Genomic DNA, 22,300 nt, shown 5'->3' with positions numbered 1-22,300 from the left:
TAAAATCTTACCAATGACCGAAGTCAGGCTAACCGGCCTATAATTTCCCGTCTTCTGCCTCCCTCCCTTCTTAAACAGTGGTGTTACATTCACCACCTTCCAGTCCTCTGGGACCCTTCCTGCCTCCAATGATTCCTGAAAGATCATCACTAATGCCTCCACAATTTCCTCAGCTATCTCTTTTAGGACCCTGGAGTGTGGTCCATCCGGTCCAGGTGACCTATCCACCTTCAGACCTTTTAGTTTCCCCAGAACCTTCTCCTTAGTAATGGTCACTGCACTCACCTCTGCCCCCTGGTTCTCCTGGAGCTCTGGCATCCACTAGTGTCTTCCACCGTGAAGACTGATGCAAGTAACTATTCAGTTCGTCTGCCATTTCTTTGTTTCCTATTACTTCTCCAGCCACATTTTCTAGAGTTCAATGTCTATTTTTGCCTCTCTTTTACCTTTTATATATTGGAAAAAATCTCTTCCTATCTTCCTTTATATTACTAGCTAGCTTGCACTCATACTTCATCTTCTCCCCCCTTATTGCTTTTTTAGTTGTGCTCTGCTCGCTTTTAAAGGCTTCCCAATCCTCTGGTTTCCCACTAATTCTCGCCACTTTGTATGCTTTTTCTTTAGCCTTTATGCTGTCCTTGACATCCCTCGTCAGCCATGGATGCCTTGTCCTCCCCTTCGCGTGTTTCCTCCTCCTTGGGATGAATTTCTGTTGTGCCTCCCTAATAACCCTCAAAAACACCTGCATTTGCTGTTCTACTGTCTTCCCTGCTAGGCTCCTTCTCCAATCAACTCTGGCCAGCTCCGCACTCATGAAGCATCGAAAGTTAAAATTAGCCAACAACTTCAGGGGATCACATTAATAGTTTCTTGCCCTGAACTGCCCTGTTCTTTTTAAGAACTTGTTGGATTTACACATGAATTGTCTTTTAAACGTGCCACAGAACATGTCCCAGAAATTGAACAATTGAAACTATGGAAACGCCGAGGGGCTTTTCACAGTAACTTCATACTTGTGACAATAAAAGATTATTTATTTATTTTTCCAGGCGATAAATTGATCTCACAGCTTAAAAGAACCTTGGAATCAGAAAGTGTAGTAAAATGTCCAACGAACTGGACTCCAGCAAGATCTGTCCCATTGTTTTGTTTACCTTAATGACAGGTCAGGTGCAAAGGCATGCATTCTAACCAATCATCATATATTAGGCGGGATTCTGTGATCCGGAGGCTAAGTGTTGACGCTTCTGGAAACGCTTTCGCGTTTCTCAACGGCATCAACACGGCCGCTCCAGCTGCTGTTCCCGGCGTCAAATGGGCGTTGCGGGATCCGCGCATGCGCAGTGGCACCGGCGCCAACGTGCGCATGCGCAGTAGCTTCCTTCAACGCGCCTGCCCCGATGCAACATGGTGCAGGGCTACAGGGGTCGGAGTGGAAGAAAGGAGGCCCCCAGCCAGAGAGGCCGGCCCGTCGATCGCGGGGCAGACCACAACGGAGGCCCCCCCTCGGGTCGGAACCTTCCCCCCATAAGCCGCCCCCAACCCTTCCACGCCGAGTTCCCGCTGGCTGAGAGCAGGTGTGGACGGTGCTGGCAGGATATCGGCTTTCTTACGGCGGCTGCTCGGCCCATCCCGGGCTGAGAATCGGCGGGCCAGCCGCGTAGAGCGGCCCACGACAGACGCCGCGCCAACCACGCCGGCGCCAATGGCCCGCTCTGCGGAGAATCGCATGCCGGCATCGGGGCTGCGTGGTGCAATTCGGCCCGGCCCCCGGCTGAGAGAATCCCGCCCATTTTGTCTGTATTTATTCTCTCTCACAGTAGTAATGTTGCAATGTTGATCTGAGTGTATTATCTTTTGCTTTGGGACATATGGTGCTGGCTCAGTTCAAACCTGTTACCTCAGCTATAACAAGGACACTTAGTGAGGTGTGCAGCAGCCCTCTCCATATATTCTTTTGCTGAGTGATGCAGAGGCTGCACTTCACATTTAATTCCTGCCGTTTCTCGGTCTCCAATAATGCTATTTAAAGGCTACACGGAAGGGCAGGAGTAGGCCATTCAGTCCCTTGGGCCTGTTCCACCATTCAATAAAACCACGGCTGAACCTCTGCATTAACTCCACAACAAATACACCAAAAGCCATGAACCATATTTGAAAATGATAATGTTCATCTAAGTAATGGTACCTTTGCCTCAAACGATAATAAAATCTGGATTACTACCAGAACCATGTGCAAATTTGCAAAGGGACAAAAAGATTAGAGGTTTAAATGGGTGCCTGAAAGACTGATGTGGGAGGGTGTGGCTTCAATTCACAGGGCTCTGGGGAAAGAGGGAGCTGTTCTGTTGGGACTTATCCCACTTAACCTGGTCTCGGCAAATCAAATCATTATGGTGGCAGATAAAGACTTTAAATTAATATGGGAGAAAGAGGGTTCAGGTTAGGATAAATTTATACGCCTAAAGAGAAAAGTCAAGGCTGTACAGTATAGTAGAGATTGGTTTAAAATCAAGTCAATTATGAGGAATCAGGAAGGGGAGGCAAATTTAACCACCGTAACAGAGCATTAGCAATGAAGACCACATCAGGGGAAAATAGTAAAAGTTGAAATAAAAGGTGCTATGTCTGAATGCACAAAGCATTTGTAACACGATAATGAATTAATGGGACAAACAGACATCAATGGGCCTGACTTAGCAGCCAATAATGAAACTATTGATCAGGGTTGGGAACTAAATATTCCAGGATGCTTGACTTTTGCGAAAGATCGGCAAAATGAAAAAGGAGGTGGAGTGGCCCTGACAATTAAAGATAAGAAAAAGGTAATAGTACCCAGAAAATCAGCATGGAGAATCAGTGTGAGTGCAGCCAAGAAATCACTGGTGGGAGTAGTTTGTGGGCCCTCAAACAGCAACCATGTGTAATCAGGATATTAGAGAAGCACATAACAAGGCTAATGTAATTTAAAAAAGAGCGCTTTAATCTTCAAAAAGACTAGACAACAACCAGATTGGTTAAAAAAAAACTTGGAGCACAAGTTCATAGAATCACTACAGTGCAGGAGGAGGTAATTCGGCCCATCGAGTCTGCATCGACCCTCCGAAAGGGCACTCCATCTAGGCCCACTCTCCTACTCTATCCCGTAACCCCGCTCATTGATCGTGGCCAATCCACCTAACCTGCACATCTTTGGACTGTGGGAGGAAACCAGAGCACCCGGAGGAAACCCACGCAGACAGGTGGAGACTGTGCAAACTCCACACAGACTGACGCCATGGATGGGGTCGAACCCAGGTCACTGGAGCTGTGAGGCAGCAGTGCTAACCACTATGCCATCATGTCACTCTGGCATGCATTCAAGACATTTTCTAGAACAATGCATTGAATAACCAATGAGGCGGACAGAATACTTTTGAACAGGCTTTGTGTAAGGAGACTGGGTTAATTAGTAATCTTACAGTAAAGGATCATCGGGGAAAGAATGATTATAATACTATACATTTCATATTAAGTTTGAGAATGATGTGGCTAAATCCAAGACCATGGCTGTAGAATTTTGAGGGTGTAACCGGCAATGTAGATAAAGAGGAACTAGTGGATGTAGTGTATTTGAAGTTCCAGAAGGCATTCAATAAGGTGCTTATGGGCAGCACGATAGCACAAGTGGATAACACTGTGGCTTCACAGCGCCAGGGTCCCAGGTTCAATTCCCCGCTGGGTCAGTGACTGTGCGGAGTCTGCACGTTCTCCGTGTCTGCGTGGGTTTCCTCCGGGTGCTCCAGTTTCCTCCCACAGTCCAAAGACGTGCAGGTTAGGTGGATTGGCCATGATAAATTGCCCTTCGTGACCAAAAAGGTTAGGACGGGTTATTGGGTTACGCGGATCGGGTGGAAGTGAGGGCTTAAATGGTTCGGTGCAGACTCTATGGGCCGAATGGCCTCCTTCTGCACTGTATGTTCTATGAGGTTGCGACAGAAGTAGGCTTCGTAGGAGGTAATTTATTAGCATGGTCTTTAGGAAATAAAATGCCATTTTTGGGATTGCAGGGTGCAACAAGTGCAGTGCCGCAAGGATCGGAGCTGAACCACAGCTTGGGCTAGAAGGTGGCAAATGTAAGTAGAACATGAAGAATTGCGAAACGATCCTGATTGTGAAAGATAGAAAATAATATATTATAAAAAGTGAGAAACCAGGAAACATTGGTACTTGAGGGATCTGGATGTCCTTGTATGCGAATAATAGAACGTAAACTTGCAAGTACATCAACCAATTTAGAAAGCAAATCATATGTTGGCCTTTATTAATAAGGAATTGAAGTATAAGAGCAAATTAGTCCAACTGCACTTATATGGGCCTCAGAGGGACCAGACCTGGTGTCCAGTTTTAGTCTCCTTATCTCAGGAAGGATACACTTGCTTAGGGGCTGCAGGTTTTCGCTCAGTTGGCTGGACAGCTGGTTCGTAATGCAGAGCGATGCCAACAGCGTGGGTTCAATTCCCGTACCGGCTGAGGTTATTCATGAAGGCCTTGCCTTTTCTCAGCCTTGCCCCTCAGGTTAAACCACCAGCTCCCCCCATCAAAGGGGAAAGCAGCCTATAGTCACCTGGGACTATGACAACTTTACGTACTTTACTTACTTAGTTTTAACAACAAGAAAGAAAAAGTTGATTATTAAATATTATTTTACTCTTTCTGAGTTTAACTTTTACACACAGATTTTAGGATTAATGTGGACTACAATATACATCTTAAGCTATAATGGTCTCATTGACACAAAGTCCCTTTAAGCACACAGATCGACAGTGGTCAAATACACACAATCTGCTCTGAACCCATGCTAGTGTCAAAGGAAAAAAAATGTTTGATGCCATTTTAATACAGTCTGGAAATTCAGAGATAAAGCAATTGTGAGGGGTTTGCACAGCAGACAAGACAAGAAGGTCATGCGCCGCTGGAACTCTGTCCCTCAAAAGGCAATTGAAGAAGATTCTTTGAATATTTTTAAGGTTGAGCTGGATAGATTCTTCAATAACAAGGGTGAAAGGTTATCAGAATGTAGGGTTGAAGTTACAATCTATTCATCTCAGTTTCAATATTAACAATTGATCTGACATCAGAAGACCACACTTTTCATGTAGAATTGTTTCCGAACATAATTTCTAAAAGGTCCGGCTCAAACTTTAGACAACGTCCCGATATCCTAGATTCCCCCCACCAGTGGAAATGGTTTCTATTTACCTATCTGTTCCTATTAATATTTTGTAAAATTTAATCAAATCACCCTTTAACCTTCAAATTTCAGGGAATATAATTCTATTTCTTGTAACCGTGCTTCGTAATTTAACATTTGGAGTTTAAGTATCAATCCAACACCTTCTCCAAGGCCAATAGGTGTGGGGTGGGATCTGATTATAGGTATGGCTTTGTATAGGTGTGGCATTATTCTACTCCCTTGTATTCCAGGCCACTAGGTATAAAGGCCAGCATTCCATTAGCCTTTTGATTATTTTCAGTGCTTGTCCATTGCATTTTAACAATCTATGTACTTGAACCCCCAGGTTTATTTGGACCTCCACAATTTTCAGCATTTAGAAAGTAATCTGTTCTATCCTTTTCAGGTCCAAAGTGGATGACCTCACATGTGTCTAAATTGAAACCCATTTGCCACATTTTTACCCATTCACTTGATTAATTAATATCTCTGTAATTTTATACTTTCATCTACGTTGCTTGCGCAGCCAACACATGAATGGTTAAACGTCCCAAGCGAGGATGAGCCAGAAGATGGATGGTGAGACTCATTTGGGATCTGCAGACTTTATGGCACAAAGGATATCTGTTATTGTGTGGGATGTCTGGTCATATATTATTCATTATATATTGTGATGATGGTGTTCTTTTTTCTGCTTCTGTTTTCCTCTAAAATCTGTTGTTGTTGGGTCTCAAAATGATGGGATCCTTCCCACAGCCATTGCTTTGATCCAGAGATATGGTCTCCCAGGAGTTGATGTCAATGCTGCATTTCTTCATTTTACCTTTCAGGTGAAGAGCGTCTTCTGTCCTCCTCTGGTGCGTCTGCCCTAACTGAGCTGGGAGAAGACAGCCAGCTTTTTGGAGCCTGATATCCAAACCGGACCAACCCAATGAAGCTGGTGGAGGACGATCATGTGCCTGTCTTCTCACTTAATATCCAAAATCTCCCACAGGCAGCGAATGTTATGACTCCGGTGCTTTGAGGAGTCTCCTATACGTTGTCCATATTTCAGTCCCGTACAGTAAGGTAGGGATCAAGATTGCATGGAGACATAGGGCGGGATTTTCTTGACTTTCCGGCCAATGGGATCGTCCGGTCCCAACAAAGTCTACCTCCAATGTGGTCTCCCCGGTAATGGGACAGGCGGGCCATTCAAAATGCTGTAGATTTCAAAGATCCCGGAAAATCCCGCTGGTGGCCAGTGGTGAGCCGCCTTCGCCGTGGGAAAAACCATCGGGGCAGAGAGTGCTGGGAAATTCCGGCCATAATCTCGGCACTTAGTTCCAATTTCATCACTTCACCAGCATAAATGTATATTTTAACAAATCTTGCTAGGCAGTGCTGATCATTATCCAGCTTAGAATATGATATCAAGATACCTGCGGCAGCCTCTAATGGGGTTTCTGCCTCTCCCACACTGGTGCTTCATATCTCCCGCAGTTTGTCTTGCATCACAAATTAACGGGATGAAGATTCTGCCCACAAGATGCCAAATGCCAAGTTCCCAATCTTTCCATGGTGAGGGTAATGCCAGCAAGGGAAATGCAAGAGGAACTGATTCTCATTCCTCCATTTTCAGGCACCTGGCAATAACTAATTTCAATTTAAATTGGCGCAGGCCTGTGAATAGGACACCTGCCTTCCAAGCCCCAGCTAGCCCCTGGGACGGGGATACAAAAACTACATTGGAATGTAAGGGGAAAGGTAAAATACTTTAACAAGATCCCCTATGGAAAACCAAAAAGGGAAATAAATTATGTGTAATCTGTGCTGTTATCCGATATGCATGTGTACCGGGTTATGAACAACATAGCAACCCTGCATCGAGCAACACAATGAATTGTGCTGTTCTTCACAGCAATTACAACAGAATTCAAACATGAACTGATATTGCTGAAAGGTACCAGACCTTTTTGTCAGTTAAGAAGCAAAATTACTGGGGCACAGATACAAATTCTGTGGAATATATGATAGTAGTCCTTTATGCCACAGGGATATTTGAGTAATAATCAGCTATCAATATACTATTAAAAATATGATATATGATAATCCAAGTCATCCTGCTGGAGTACATTGTTTGCTTCTGTGATGTGAGAAAACTTAAGGGAATTTTTTTCACTGTCCTCGACTGATGATTCCAATACAGTCACATTGGATTGTGCGTCAAACATTCAGAAACACTTTGATTAAACTGCCGTTTACCGATGGATTAAATTCAGAGTGTGAAGGGAAGGTATCAATTCCACAATAAAAGAATAAAAAAACAGCTAACCCAACACCAGCCGGCCCACTTATGGTTTTAATGGAAGTGTTGGGTGATCAGTTCTCAGGAGGTGTGACAATTCCTAACTAAAAGTTTTAAAGAGGTTGTTTGAGAGCCTTAATTTTAATCCAGGGCAAGCCCTGGCGAGAAAGGCTGGGTCCATGCTTCTCATGAACACCCCCACAATGTGCGATTCCCTTCATCACCCACATTGCCCCATTCAAACCCTTACTCCAAAAAAATATCCCATGCGCCGCTCCCGCCAATACTGGAATTACATGACACCTGCTCTCTGGTCACTGAGCAGCCTGATAGTGAGCAAACCCACCAATGGGGCAGACAGCGGGAAATCTGTTAAAACAAATTAAAATAGGTCCTGCTGTCAGACTCCACAGGACCGATAGGAAATCCATATTTCTGTATTACCCTCCAAAAATCTCTTCCCATTTCCCCCTCATCTTCCCAGATCCAAGTTATTAGGCCCCAAGTGACCATCACAAGTGATTATGATCATGTTCGCTCCTGACATGTGCACTGTGGCAATCAACAGACAGCAATCCAGAGTTAGTCCCAACTGAGTTTTCATCCTTTAGTCAAAGGGCCATAAAGGAGTAGCTCCATCATTCAAGTACTTTACAGATGCCCAAGTGCGAGCTGAAAGCACCTTCAATCTTGTGAAGGAACTTCTCCTTCAGCGGAGAGAAGGCCCAAAGAACGACGCCTCCTGGGACGGCTTTGACGCCTCCTGGGACGGCTGTGACGCCTCCTGGGACAGATTTGACACCTCCTGGGACAGATTTGACCCCTCCTGGGATAGCTTTGACACCTCCTGGGATAGCTTTGACACCTCCTGGGATTGCTTTGATGCCTCCTGAGATAGCTCTGATGCTTCCTGGGACAGCTCCAGCGAGTTTGTGCGTAAAAAATGCTTAATTTTAACAATCTCAAATCATGTTTAATTTTAACAATCTCAAAGGATGCCTTACCCCTCCCAAAGGTGTCCCAGGAATCTATCCAAAGAGTCCACCAAGTTCAGACCTCCTGTTACCTGATCATCCCTGTGCATTTGGGGATTCACACAGCTAGGGTTCAATAATTGGAAGTCAGTGATGGCAGCTGGTGAGTTTAGGTGTCTCCTCTACGTTGGTCAGCTGCCCATGCATGCATGAAACCCGGCCCTACTCCAGTCCCACCCCCTGCGAAGATGCAAAATGCAAGGTACAGGGACAGGACTTAGACATTTCAATAATTTCTTTGATTTTAACCACAACAGAGTGGCTCTCAGTCGTGGCAAAAATCCAGGCCATAGAGAATCTCCCAGTCCCCTGAAGGACTCAGTGAAACATCCGTAATCTGCATTTATATAATACCTTAAACTTAGCAGAACATTGGTAAAAGGACATGACCAGCTCAATCAAAGAGGTAGATTTTAAGCAGCATCTGAAAAGAGGAGAGAGAGCTAGGGAGACAGCGAAGGTTAGATTGGGAAATGCAGAGCTTAGGGCTCTGGAAATAGTACATCTCTGCCATAAGGTATAAATGAAAACCAAAAAATAGGTTTAGTGAAAGGGATAGAGAACAAATCAAGTTAGGCCTAAAATTCTAAGAGGCAGGATTTTTTTTTTTAAAAGAGAAGAGAGCAGCATAAAGCAAAAGAGACAGGAAGGTGCAAGGAATAAAACAGCAGCAAAAATACATAAAGAGAAAAACAAGAATGAAATATGAACTCCTCCTCACCTTGGGGCTTTTGAATATAAAGTATAGAAAAGGTTTGCCTTTCTGCAGCATCTTTCACATCCTTGGGATGTTTCGAAGTACTTCACAGTCAATTAATTATTTTGAAGTGCAGTCGTGACTGATGTCGTGAAAGCAATGTAGGAATTTGAGCCAACTTTTAGCTTCCGAACTTTACACCTTGGGGAGAACCAATGTTGCACATGATACATGGGGCCCTCGAACGGGCATCATATTGACCATTTTGTTTCATTGTTCTCCCAGGAAGCACAACAGAATTTTGAGGTGTTTCTTAAAGGATAATGGATACATTCTTCTGGTGTCTTCACCTCACCAACTTTTGTTGCTTTTAAAAAACAATCTCCAGCTCTGGCAGTAAGCGCAAATCAATGCCCAATACACAAGTGTGGCCTTTACATTTTGCTCTGGAATTTATTATGCACGAACGCATATTTCCAGCTTCTTTTTGTTTTTACACATGTTTGTTCAACACCGGATTTATACAAGGGCCCAAGAGACACATCACATTATTCTAAAGTTACTGACACTGATCTCCTAACTGTAAATCTATTTGATATATCCACCTGTTGATAGTTGAAATAGGATATGCCCTGAGCTAGTCTCAAACCATCACCCCATGGATCCTCCAGTTCAGTGCACAGGTCATCGTTTATCACAATAGACTTCACTTTTGAACACTACTGAGTTTTTTTTTGTATTTAAGTATACCAAGGATGCAGGTTGCATTTTAAACAAGACCGCAGCTGTAGATGTAAAATAATGAAAACACACTTATTTAGTACAGCACCCATAATAATAATAACTGCTTATTGTCAAAAGTAGGCTTCAGTGAAGTTACTATGAAAAGCCCCTAGTCGCCACATTCCGGCACCTGTTCGGGGAGGCCGTTACGGGAATTGAACCCGCGCTGCTGGGCTTGTTCTACATTACAAGCCAGCTGTTTAGCCCACTGTGCTAAACCAGCCCCAACATTGGAGAGCTCAACACTTTGAGGAATAGAAATTAGCCAGGGCCTAGACAATGATCAGAAGAAATCGGGCCTCATTTTTGGTGTTAGCCGCTGGCACCCATTGCAGCTCCACAGGTGGCCCACCCCATGAGCAGAGTGTTTTTTCAGGCCTTTGGTAGCAGCCATCAAGTAAGACTATGGCGTCTGGCGAGTACGGCACCTGCACAGAAAGATTTCCTTCATTTTAAACCTACTTTCACACAGAGTTCGCTGAAAGGAGCAAGCCTAATGTCAAGAAACATTGTCAAAGGTTTCCCTCTGCTAACTTGCTGTGCTTTGCTCCTATTTTACACCCCAAATTTGGTTCGACAGGCACCAATTTCTACCCCAAAGATCAAAGTCGTCAAATATCTTCAGAACCAACATAAATTCATGAATTTGGTCTTTTCACGTCAGACTGGTTGTTAAATACCCAACATTCATGAAACTACCTGCTGCGCTTTCTTTCAGCATAATATGCAGGATTTGGTAGTTTCTCAAAGAACATCTGATATAATACATAGAAGGAATTAATGATTTATTTTTTCTGTCACTTTGCTTTAACCAGATAGTGTAGTCTAATTACACTCACTCAGTAGCTGACACTGCACTACATTCCCACCCCGAGTCAAATTGCAATCCAGCTTTGAACTTGCAAATGCTTTTCTTTTGTTTTCTTTCCTTTCCCTCAATCTTCTGCCTTCACCCTCCTGCGGGTACTGAGCTGTGTGGGGCTCCTACACTGGAAGCGTCATGTCTAGCACCATGCCCAAGTGACAGTTTCTCCTGTATAAATGTCAGCAGACTAATTAGTCATAGGAGCATCCCAGTCAGCACATTCTCCCAGTGTCTGCATAGATCTAACCCCCCCCACAACCCAAAGGTGTAGGGTAGGTGGATTGGCCATATCTTCTAATTAAAACAGTATGAAATATATACAAGGCCAAACGGTACAAGCACTAAACTTTGCGCTGGAGAGATTAGATACCCTCGCCTCTGTACCAACAGAAGGGAAAGGAAGGGGGTGTGGTGGGGGGAGAGGGGAAAGGAGGGTGGTGGGGTGGGCCCAATAGGACACTGCCTGAACTATCTACGGAGGCAGAAAAACAAAAGAACCTTCATTTATGATGTGCCAGATTACGGGAGTCCCCAGAGGGGGTGAGGGGCAACACAGTGTCACACTAAATTGCCCCTTAATTGGAGAATTTTAAAAAAAAATCCTTGTAAGCTCAGTCCTGTCTTAATTTAATGCCCACTTTGACTTGATTTCTAGGAGTCACAAGATACCAATCAAAATAATGAATAAATTGACCCATACTCAGCCCCAGCAGTACTGAGGCCAATTGTCATAAACCCACTGCTGCCCCAGATAAATGGGGGCATTGCAGTGAGCAACCCAGGCCTATTCAACTCCTCTTCACAGGGCAATGCATTTATTCAGCAACCGGGGGTTTGAAATTTTGCTGAATTACTTTTCTTTTTGTTTTTTACTTCTTCTGAATTACAAAGCCAGGGCTCAGAGTGTGGTCAGGGGCGAACCCCTAATCCAGCTCCTCGCCTGCTCCAAAAACCAATTCAAATTGAATCCAATTCATGGTCCCCACAATAGAGACACACCAGATCTGAGCCAAAAGGCAGAGCAGATACTACACTTGATCTTAGCCAAAATGTCAAGAAGCGATCTGAATTACTTTTATTTCAAAACACTAGCTCATCTTCAGTGGTGCTGCTCAAGAGTTGGGCTGTGGTCTGAAGCAATTAAGCACTGGCTCACTGCGTAGAAGGCATTGTTTTAAAGACATAGCTCAATGTCAACTGAAGTCAATTAGAGACTAATTATTGTTGTTGCTTTAATTCCCCTCTGATTGGGTACCCCTCGACTGCTCAGCACGTCTCAAAACAATACTCCCAGCCTCGGAGTCTCTTTCTTCCCTTTCTGGATTTTATTTTTTAAAAGCAGATTGCTCAGTTGCAATTGTTCAAAAAATGTTTGATAACAATTTTTACATCTGGATGGTGCAGTCTGGTGAGCGACAGATCTTCTCAAAACTTTTACACAAATTAAGAGTCAACGTTTGGTTCAACAATGCTTTCCCATATGGAGCAACTTCAGGTGAAACACCTGATACTTCTCAATTACAATTCAGTACATTTAGTCACAGTTACTTTCACTGTACAATTCCCCATCATATGGGCAGGGAGCTGAAAAACATCAAGTAATAATATTGTTACAAGGTTTTTTTGGATAATTTTGATCCGAGAATGCAATAGGAGTAAAATGTCACAAACGCAAAGTGAAGTTCGTTCTGGAACCAATGACATTGAACAAAAGACACAAGTTTATAGACCCGTAGGTACCTTACATCAATAGACTCATTTTATTTTTTTAAAGTAAATTTAGAGTACCCAATTCTTTTTTTTCAATTCAGGGCAATTTAGCGTCAATTCACCTGCCCTGCATATCTTTTTGGGTCGTGGGGGGGGGGGGGGGGGGGGGGGGGGAGATCCACGCAGACACGGGGAGAATGTGCAAACGCCACACAAGAGTGACCCGGGTCCTCGGGCGCCGTGAGGCAGCAGTGCTAACCACTGCACCACCGTGCTGCCCATCTCATTTTATTTTTCATACCAGGGATGAACCCAGTTTTGTTCCTGCAGATTTACTAATGTGGCAGAGTGGACTTCCAGACAGATGAATGAAGGCAAACTCCCTGGAATCACTTAGGGTGGACTTTAGACTCTCCAGCTAAGTGACCTTGGGACAGGTCAATTTACCTTCCTCGTTGCCACCAACCTTGTGACTCTCTGCACACAGACAGTACTTCATCATACATCCACAGTGCATGACACCAAAGAACATTAGGAAACCAATGTAGGAAACAGAGGGTTAATTCTCTGCATTCAGTGTTCAGCCAGTTCCGCCCCACAACAAGATGATTTATTGGTCAGTAAATCAAGCGTTGCGTTAACAGTGTGCAATTACACCGTAGCCAGCATAAAATGAAGTAACAACAGAATCGTTTAATACTATTTCTATGTTTTGCAGAAGCAGAAATTAGCAGGTCTGGCAACAGCTGTGTAGAGAGGTACAGAGGTAATGGGTGGAATTTAATGGCACCTTGGAGGCAAGTTTGGAGGCCGGGGTGGGGTCATTTACATAGATACATAGACGATAGGAGCAGGTGGAGGACTTTTGGCCCTTCGAGCCTGCTCCGCCATTCATCATAATCATGGCTGATCATCCAACTCAATAGCCTAATCCTGCTTTCTCCCCATAGCCTTTGATCCCATTCTGCCCAAGGGCTATATCTAGCCGACTCTTGAATGTATTCAATGTTTTAGCAGTAACTACTTCCTGTGGTAATGAATTCCACGGGCTCACCACTCTTTGGGTGAAGAAATGTCTCCTCATCCCTGTCCAAAATGGTATACCCTGAATCCTCAGACTGTGACCCCTGGTTCTGGACACACCCATCATTGGTAACATCTTCCCTGCAACTACCCTGCCTAGTCCTGTTAGAATTTTATAAGTCTCTCTGTCATTTTCTTTGAACACTTTATATTATATTGTTCGTACATGTAGAGTTTGGAATGGCCCAGCATTGGGAAGGGAGGCTCACTGAAAGGTACTCCTTTGCTTCCAGCACCCCCCTCCCCCCATATCCCATCAACACTCACCTGTCTGGGGCATCCATAGCTGCTCCCTCCCACAAGCTCAAATGTAGTACTGGCTGTACCGGAGAACTGTTGGCCTTTGATTGGCCACCACTCGGGGGTGGGACTTTCACCCTATTGGGAATGTTAATTGTTGAGAGGCCCTACATTGTCCAGTAGGCGCCCGGTTACCTTGTGATTGCATAGGACATTCCATACAGGTGCAATGCAGGGTTTTCACCAGTTCTCCAACCACTGGGCAAGACCCCTGTTGTACGCATTAAATTCAACTCAATGTTTCATGTTGATGACTTTTCATCCAGACGGTTGTATTGATTGACCAGTGCCACGGTTTGGGACATCAGAGCTGGAATGAAGCTTGCAGTGGGAGGGAGAGGATCCAGTTGTCGTGGCCCATGTGGGTATCAATGACATAGGTAGAACTAGGAACGTGGTTCGGCATAGAACGTACGAGGAGCACGGCAATAAATTAAAAAGCAAACCCTCAAAAGGTAATAATCTCTAGATTGGGGAAGGTTCCATTAGATTGGAAAATAGTGAATGTATCACCTTTATACAAAAAGGGAGGGAGACACAAAACAGGACACAATAAGTCAGTTAGCTTAACATCTGCCATAGGGAAAATGGTGGAAGCTGTTATTAAAGACGTTACAGTAGGGAACTTGGAAAAAAAATCAAGCCAATCAGGCAGAGTCAACAAGATTTTGAGAGAGTGAAATCATATTTAATCTATTTATTGGAGTTCTTTGAAGTAATATATTCTTTTTAAAAATAAATTTAGAGTACCCAATTATTTTTTCCAATTAAGGGGCAATTTAGTATAGCCAATCCATCCACCCTGCACATGTTTGGGTTGTGGGGAGAGACCCATGCAGACACGGGGAGAATGTGCAAGCTGCACACGGACAGTGACCCTGGGCCGGAATCGAACCCGGGTCCTCAGCGCCATGACGCAGCAATGCTATCTACTGCACCACCATGCCGCCCATTGAAGTAATATATTCTGTGGATAAATACTTTTATTTCACCTCGAACCAGTTTCTGTTAATGGCTGAATGTGCACCACAGAGAATGAGACACTGTGGACAAAGGGGAACCGGTGGATGTATTATATATAGATTTCAAAAAGGCATTTGATAAGGTGCCATATGAGAGGTTATTACGATAAATAAAAGCTCATGGTGTCAGGAGAACATACTGGGTTGGCATAAATGGGTCTTTTGCTGGTTGGTAGGATGGGACGAGTGGTGTGCCACAGGGACCAGTACTGGGGCTTCAGCTTTTTACAATTCATATCAATGACTTGGTTGAAAGGAACAAATGTATGATTGCTAAAATTGCTGATGACACAAAGATAGATAGGATAGCGAGATGTGAAGAGGACATAAGAAGGATACAAAAGGATATAGACAGGTTAAGTGAGTAGACAAAGACCTGACAAATGGAGTATAATGTGGCAAAGTGGTAAATTGTCCATTTTTGCAGGAAGAATAAAAGCATTATCTAAATAGTTAGTTAGTGGGGGAGGATAGTCAGGTGGCAAGTGGAGAAAGGTCGGTCAGTCAGAAGGAGCAGGGGGGGGGGGGGTCAATCGGAAGAGGATCAGTGATACAGTGTGGGTTGGGGGGAACGGTCAGTCAGAGTGGAGTTAGTTGGTCAGAGATAAGTCAGTTGGGGGGGGGGGGGGAGGTATGTTGTTTGGTCAGTGGGTGTGGTGAGAGCTGTGTTGTAGATGGGGGTTGGAGATCAGGTAGTTTGTGGGAGAGTGGAAGCTGCGGGGCTGGACAATGGGGAGGGGTCAGTACACGGGTTAGAAGTGGTTTTAATTCTTCCATCTTTTTCTGGGTAACTCGCTGTAAGATAGATTGAACCAGCTAAAGTCGCAATTTAATTTGTACTTTCAGATAGTTCCAATTGCAGGGCAATTGCCTGATGAATTGGCCACCTGGGGACTTGGAGGCGGGGTGGGGGGGGGGGGCACCATTGTCAATTTTGGCAGAAAGAATAAAAGAGTGCATTATGTAAATGGTCAGTCAGTGGGGGAGGGTAGTCAGGTGGCAAGTGGAGAAAGGTCAGCCCCCCCTCACCCCAATGATAAAATCTCAGACATTAGAGGCCATTATTTTTGCTTCCCACTCTACATACTGTCTGACCTACGGAGTGTTTCCAGCATTTTCTATCTTTCAGATTGACAGTATTTGCAGCATTTTAGTTTTGGCAATATGATCTATGATTTGGATAAAATTATGGCAAGAGCTAGCACATTTGTGGTATCCAAAGGTGTATAAACTAGGACTACATGTGACTCTCTTCAAAGGCTTCATTCCACAGATGAATGCAGTTTCCGTAGCTTTTTCTGCCTCTTTAACATGACTGAAAAGTTCAGTGTGTAATCGAAACAAAACAGGGTCAACAACCTCACCAGAGTATTCCTTCCAGAGACAAACGGTTTTGACATTCCTGAAGGATAAAGTTGACCAAAGCATTTCAGCCATTCCAATCCACTTCCAGCTACTGTCATGCCAACAGAATGCGAGCCTGAATACTTTGAGAACGTTTACACCCTCACAAAGGAGGAGGAACCTGATTTAGTTAACAGAAGGTACTATTACTCTCGTGTGGAATGCAAAACGGACTTGGATGTATCACTAGCCCAGTCTGTGAGCTGAATTAATACGCATAGGTTGAAACTGAGGTACAAGTATTTTTTTTTGTTGGAACTGGTAGTAATTTTGTTCCCTCACACGATGAGACTGAATGATGTCATGACATTTGATAAGCTCATCATCACTCGAGGGTCTAAAGAAAAATGTTTTACACCTTAAAATACAACCCAGTGAAAGAACTAAACAAAAGATTGTTAAATGTAACAAAAATGACTTGTAACAGTTGGACTTTGCATAATTTTACCTTAAAGAACCATCATAATTTTTAGAGCTTTCTCGAAGACCTCCAAACAAGCACAATTCGTCAAAACTCCCGGTGGTGATTATTGTCAATGTCTTATGAATGACATTGTTAGCCGTTCCTGGACTGTCTCGCGGAGCGTTAGAGGAAGGTCGGTCAGCAGCAGCAGCAACCTTGGGGGGGGGGGGGGTCCTGGGAGGGGGGGGGGGGGGGGAGGGGGGACTGCCTGGGAGGGTGGATGAGCAAGAGATAACATGAAGGGTTGGGGAAACTGGCACGTACGGGTGAGGGCCAGTGTACAAAGCTGTGTAAATATATCATTTTGCCATGTATATATCTTGCTCTGCGCGATTTCTCATTTTTTTATTGTTACGAGGGGGGGGGGGGGGTTATTGTTTGTAAGGGAGAAAAATTGTGTTAAAAAACTTTAATAAATATATATATTTTTTAAAAAATGAATGACATTGTTATGGTTTAATGGTAATTACATCGTTCAAACAAGTGATAGGTATTTATACACCTATAACTGGGGATAGCTCGGCACTGAGGGGGGCGGGGGTGTTTGGAGTAGTGTTGACCATGAACAAAACCAAGAAACTTTCTCCAGCAAAGGAAGCAGTTGTGTCTTAGCTTTAACTTCTGAAACACTGAAATAAAAATAAAAATCTCAACAAGACGTTCTTCTCAACCAGTTGAGCTCGACCTGCCAACAATAAAGGGAAACTATCCCACCTCTGCAAGTCTGCCTTAACTCTACTCACCAGGTTTGAACAATTCAACCTCCGAAGCCGCACCCAATCTCTCGCCACCTGGACTCCTAATTATCAAAAACTAGCCCCCGCCAACTGAAACGGCAACCTCCCAATCCCCCCCTGCCGCGATGCACTGACCACAAAACATTAAATATTCACTCTTCCCTCTGCTCAACTTGCAACGGAGAAAGAACTGAAGCTCTACACAATAGTCATAATAATTCTCATAGGTGACCCCAAGTCCCTAATGAACAGCAGCAAATCACCTGCAGATAATGACACCCTATGGGGGCAGCACGGTGGCCCAGTGGTTAGCACTGCCACCTCACGGCGCCGAGGTCCCAGGTTCGATCCCGACCCTGGGTCACTGACCATGTGGAGTTTGCACATTCTCCCAGTGTTTGCGTGGGTCTCACCCCCACAACCCAAAGATGTGCAAGGTAGGTGGATTGGCCACACTAAATTGCCTCTTAATTGGAAATAATGAATTGGGTACTCTAAATTTATTAACAAAAAATATAATGACACTCTTTGTTCCACCCCTCTAATGATCCCACTCCACCGATTTGAGGCTCTCAAAGCAATGGCCAATGGCTCAATTGCCAACGGAAACAAGGGAGACATCGGACAACCCTGCCTCGTACCCCGATGCAACCGAAAAGACCTTGACCTCATGGTGTTGGTGCAAACACTAGCAAACGGGGCGCATACAGCAACTGAACCCACAACACAAACCTAGGTCCAAGCCCAAACTTCTCCAACACCGTGAAAAGATACCCCACTCCACCCCACCGAAAGCCTCCTCCAAGTCCAACGATACAATTTTCTACAGTGCCAGCCCGGCCGCAGGGGTAAGCACCACATTCAACAACCGCCGCACGTTCAACCACAACTTCCAACCCTTCAGAAACCCCATCTGATCTTCCCCATCTACCTCCAGAAGGCTCCAACCTTATGTCAGTACCTTGGTCGATAATTTCGCATCTACATTTAACAAGGAGATTGGATGATACGACCCACACTCTGGGGTCCTTATCCTTTTTCAGGAGCAGCATTCTGGACGCCTCTGAGAGGATTCCCTGTGCGAAAGAGTCCTTAAACATGCCCAGCATACCGGCGGACGCAATTGATCTGAAGACGTCTTATGAAATTCCACTGGGAACCCATCCGGTTTTTCCTCCAAATCTCTATTCTGAACAATCTCCTTGGCCGCCTCAGTTGGTGAGCCAAGAGATGGCCGGCATTCTCTCCATACTCATACACCGCCCCTTTTGCCCACCATATCCGTGGACAGCAAGTCAAACTGTAGTTTTTTCCTGCATGCCAAAAGCTCCGGGGTCGGGTCCCTCGAATACCTGCGATCTATGCCGAGAATCCCATTCTAATGTGGGCATTAGTAGAGAATTGCAATAAACTGTTCGGCTATGGTAACTGAGCTCATTGTGGGAATTAAGTTATTTCCTTTCTTTTTGAACCACAGAAAACAGGATTGTACCGGTCTCTAATACAGACCTTCTGGTTTACATGCTGTTCTTCAATAAATTAGTGCAGACACAATGACCAAACTCAACTGCATTGTTGGTTGATGTGGAGATTGAAAAGCAGAAGTCACATTGTCTATATAGCCATGAAGGTGAGGAAGGCAGGATTTCACGCACGGCATTTAGCACTCTCATGAAGCACTGTTCATGGACTACCCTCTCTCGATCTCCTCCTCTAGTTACCAACAAATGTGACTCATTGCAATGATAAACCTTGTAAAATCTATAATGGGATCGTCATCACGAGAACTACAATAGGTCAATAAAATCGACACCCACCTTTCCAGGACAATTGTAGATAAAGAATAATTGCAGCCTTGACAGCATGACACACACCCTAGGCGCAATCGATTTTTAAAATGATTTCACGAGACGTGGGCACCGCTGGCTAGGCTAGCATTTATTGCCCATTCCTACTTTCTTAAACCACTGCAGCCCATGTGGTGCAGGTACACCCACAGTATTGTTAGGAAGGGATGTCAGCGATGATAGATAAAACTTAAAATTAAAGCTCTGATATCTATCTCCTGAAAACTGTGCGATGGTTTCAGCCTGCTCCTCCCAACTGTTCTGATATGGAGATGTACCTCAGACTGATCATGACAGGGCACGTCACATATTACCTAATGTGGACAGTTCCGTTTAATGTCTGGAGTTAAAATAGAGCGAAGGTTCGAAATACAAAATCATAGATAAACTGTGAAAAAGATCTGGTGGAACAATAATCAAAGGCGTAGAAAATGCAGTGCCTTGAACAGTTAAACACACACTTTGGCACTGAGCCACAGACAGCCACGGTCTAATCTTCCCATACCTTGATTCAGCCGAAGTCCAATAAGCTACTAGTTCCAATTTACTTCATCATCCTCAAATTGGGAAAGAGGGGGAATAAAAAAAACAACAAACAAACTAGTCCCTCATTAATATCAAACAACCCTTACTAAAACTGTATGTATCTTAACAGCAGGCAATAACAAAATTAGGTCTCTACGTGCATTGGCTTTTGCGGCAAGATTTTTTAAAAACGGATTCCTATTGCCCAGGCTTCAACAGGAAGAATTCACGGTTGGATGAGGTATTCACTGAAGCAAACTTCAGCATGATGTCCAATTGTTAGGAGAGCAACAATAATTAAATAAAATCAAAGGCACAAGTTAGAAAAATGAAGTAATTGTACAAAGCCTATGTCCAAGATCACTTCATTACCCACAAAGGCCAAAAGGGGCACAGTATCCCAATAGTCTTAGATTTCCTTTCAAAATTAGGGAAAGGCAAGTCTGCTCTTGCTTCGACGCCCGTTTCCTCAGAGAATGCCAGCAACGGTACAGAATTATCTTTGTGTGAAACTCACAAACGGGCAGATGAATATTGTGTGAACAGGATTTCAGATAATGATCCAATGTAGATTACTTCAGGACTCAAGTCGGAGGATGGTCTCTTTAGTAAAACTCCATAGCTTCTTTAAACTCTCCCAGGTGTTTGGATTTTCAGAAGGAAGGGCCAGGCATTATCTTTGCTATCAGCTGGTGGTATTGGCTGACAGATATGAAATCTCATCAAGGAAAATGAGCGGATCTTTTTTCTTTTGTGGTTTCTGGTTTACAATACCTCTCAAGCATTCTACAACAAAATACCTGTCCGCCTCCCCTATTGAAGCTTAATTTACTTTAAACTCAATGTGAAAACATGCTGTAGAACCCAAAACAAGCATTCTGATAATGGTAGGTATTCTTTATTGTGTGTGGGTTCCGTCTCATTACAAAGCACATTTATAAAGTACTGCGATAGTCTCTCCCCCCTACCAGTCGTTGGGAATTTAGTCATGCTGAATGTGAAACTTTATTGGCCAGTTAAATATCAGGATTCTTCCAAATAATGTTTGGCTTGTGAATGAGCCCACATGAAATGGGAAATAGTTTTGACTATCTTTGAAGGCGGGAGGATCGTGGTAAGAATGAATCTCACAGCTATCTTGAGAAACATATCAGGTATGATTCCTGTCTTCACCCAAGAAAGTGACAGGTTTTCATTGCCTTGGGAGGAATGCTACACATTTCTATATCCCCTATCTGCTTCCTTTGTGCTTTTTAAAAACTCTTCAAACACTCAAATCTAAATTGAATTTAACACTTACTCACCTTGGTATCTTAGATCATAAGATTAATTCGCTATGTCGGTCTTTCTCTAGCTATCATGCTTTACAAAGTTGTCAATGCTAGGAACATGTTAGACTCATAGCAGGAACACTATCATTCACAGTTTAGAACACAGATCAAGAACCAGAGGACACTGACTTAAGGTGATTGGAAAAAGACGCAAAAATGAGTCGCAAAAAGTTGATTTACAGGTGCAACAGGTGATTAAGAAGGCAAATGGAGTTTTGGCCTTCATTGCAAGAGGCATGGAGTTTAAGACCACACCTGGAGTATTGTGTTCAGTTTTAGCCTCCTTACCTGAGAAAGGACGTACTGGCACTGGAGGGTGTGCAGAGGAGATTCACTAGGTTAATCCCAGAGTTGAAGGGGTTGGATTACGAGGAGAGGCTGAGTAGACTGGGACTGTACTCGTTGGAATTTAGAAGGGGGGTCTTATAGAAACATATAAAATTATGAAGGGAATAGATAGGATAGATGCGGGCAGGTTGTTTCCACTGGCAGGTGAAAGCAGAACTAGGGGGCATAGCCTCAAAATAAGGGGAAGTAGATTTAGGATTGAGCTTAGAAGGAACTTCTTCACCCAAAGGGTTGTGAATCTATGGAATTCCTTGCCCAGTGAAACAGTTGAGGCTCCTTCATTGAATGTTTTAAGATAAAGATAGATAGTTTTTTTGAAGAATAAAGGGATTAAGGGTTATGGTGTTCGGGCCGGAAAGTGGAGCTGAGCCCACAAAAGATCAGCCATGATCTCATTGAATGGCGGAGCAGGCTCGAGGGGCCAGATGGCCTACTCCTGCTCCTAGTTCTTATGCCATTAGGCTTCATGTTGGACGAAGAGCTGGCTGGTCATGGGATCTTTGCATTTCTGAGATTACGCTTCATTTACTGAATTGGAAACTCGAGCTGCATTTCGAAGAGGAGTCAGCTTCTAGAGGTTTCATACTTCACTTAAGAAGAGAATTGTTTTGCTCATTCACTTTATGATGCATGAAAATATTGGCAGCGA

General features: G+C 44.0%; 1 protein-coding gene and 1 non-coding gene across 6 annotated transcripts in view; both read right to left on the bottom strand.

Annotated features, from left to right (window-relative positions):
* Positions 1-22,300, bottom strand: part of celsr1a (cadherin EGF LAG seven-pass G-type receptor 1a) — a 432,565-nt gene that overhangs the window by 129,289 nt on the left and 280,976 nt on the right. The window lies entirely within an intron of this gene.
* On the bottom strand, positions 11,752-11,945 carry LOC140388707 (U2 spliceosomal RNA). The gene has a single exon (XR_011934262.1). It is a non-coding gene; the product is annotated as a U2 spliceosomal RNA (small nuclear RNA).

Source organism: Scyliorhinus torazame, chromosome 13 (assembly GCF_047496885.1).
Source record: "Scyliorhinus torazame isolate Kashiwa2021f chromosome 13, sScyTor2.1, whole genome shotgun sequence".
In the NCBI taxonomy this organism is placed as follows: domain Eukaryota; kingdom Metazoa; phylum Chordata; class Chondrichthyes; order Carcharhiniformes; family Scyliorhinidae; genus Scyliorhinus; species Scyliorhinus torazame.
Note: the sequence above shows the minus strand (reverse complement) of the source record. Positions and strands in the feature narration are given on the sequence as shown.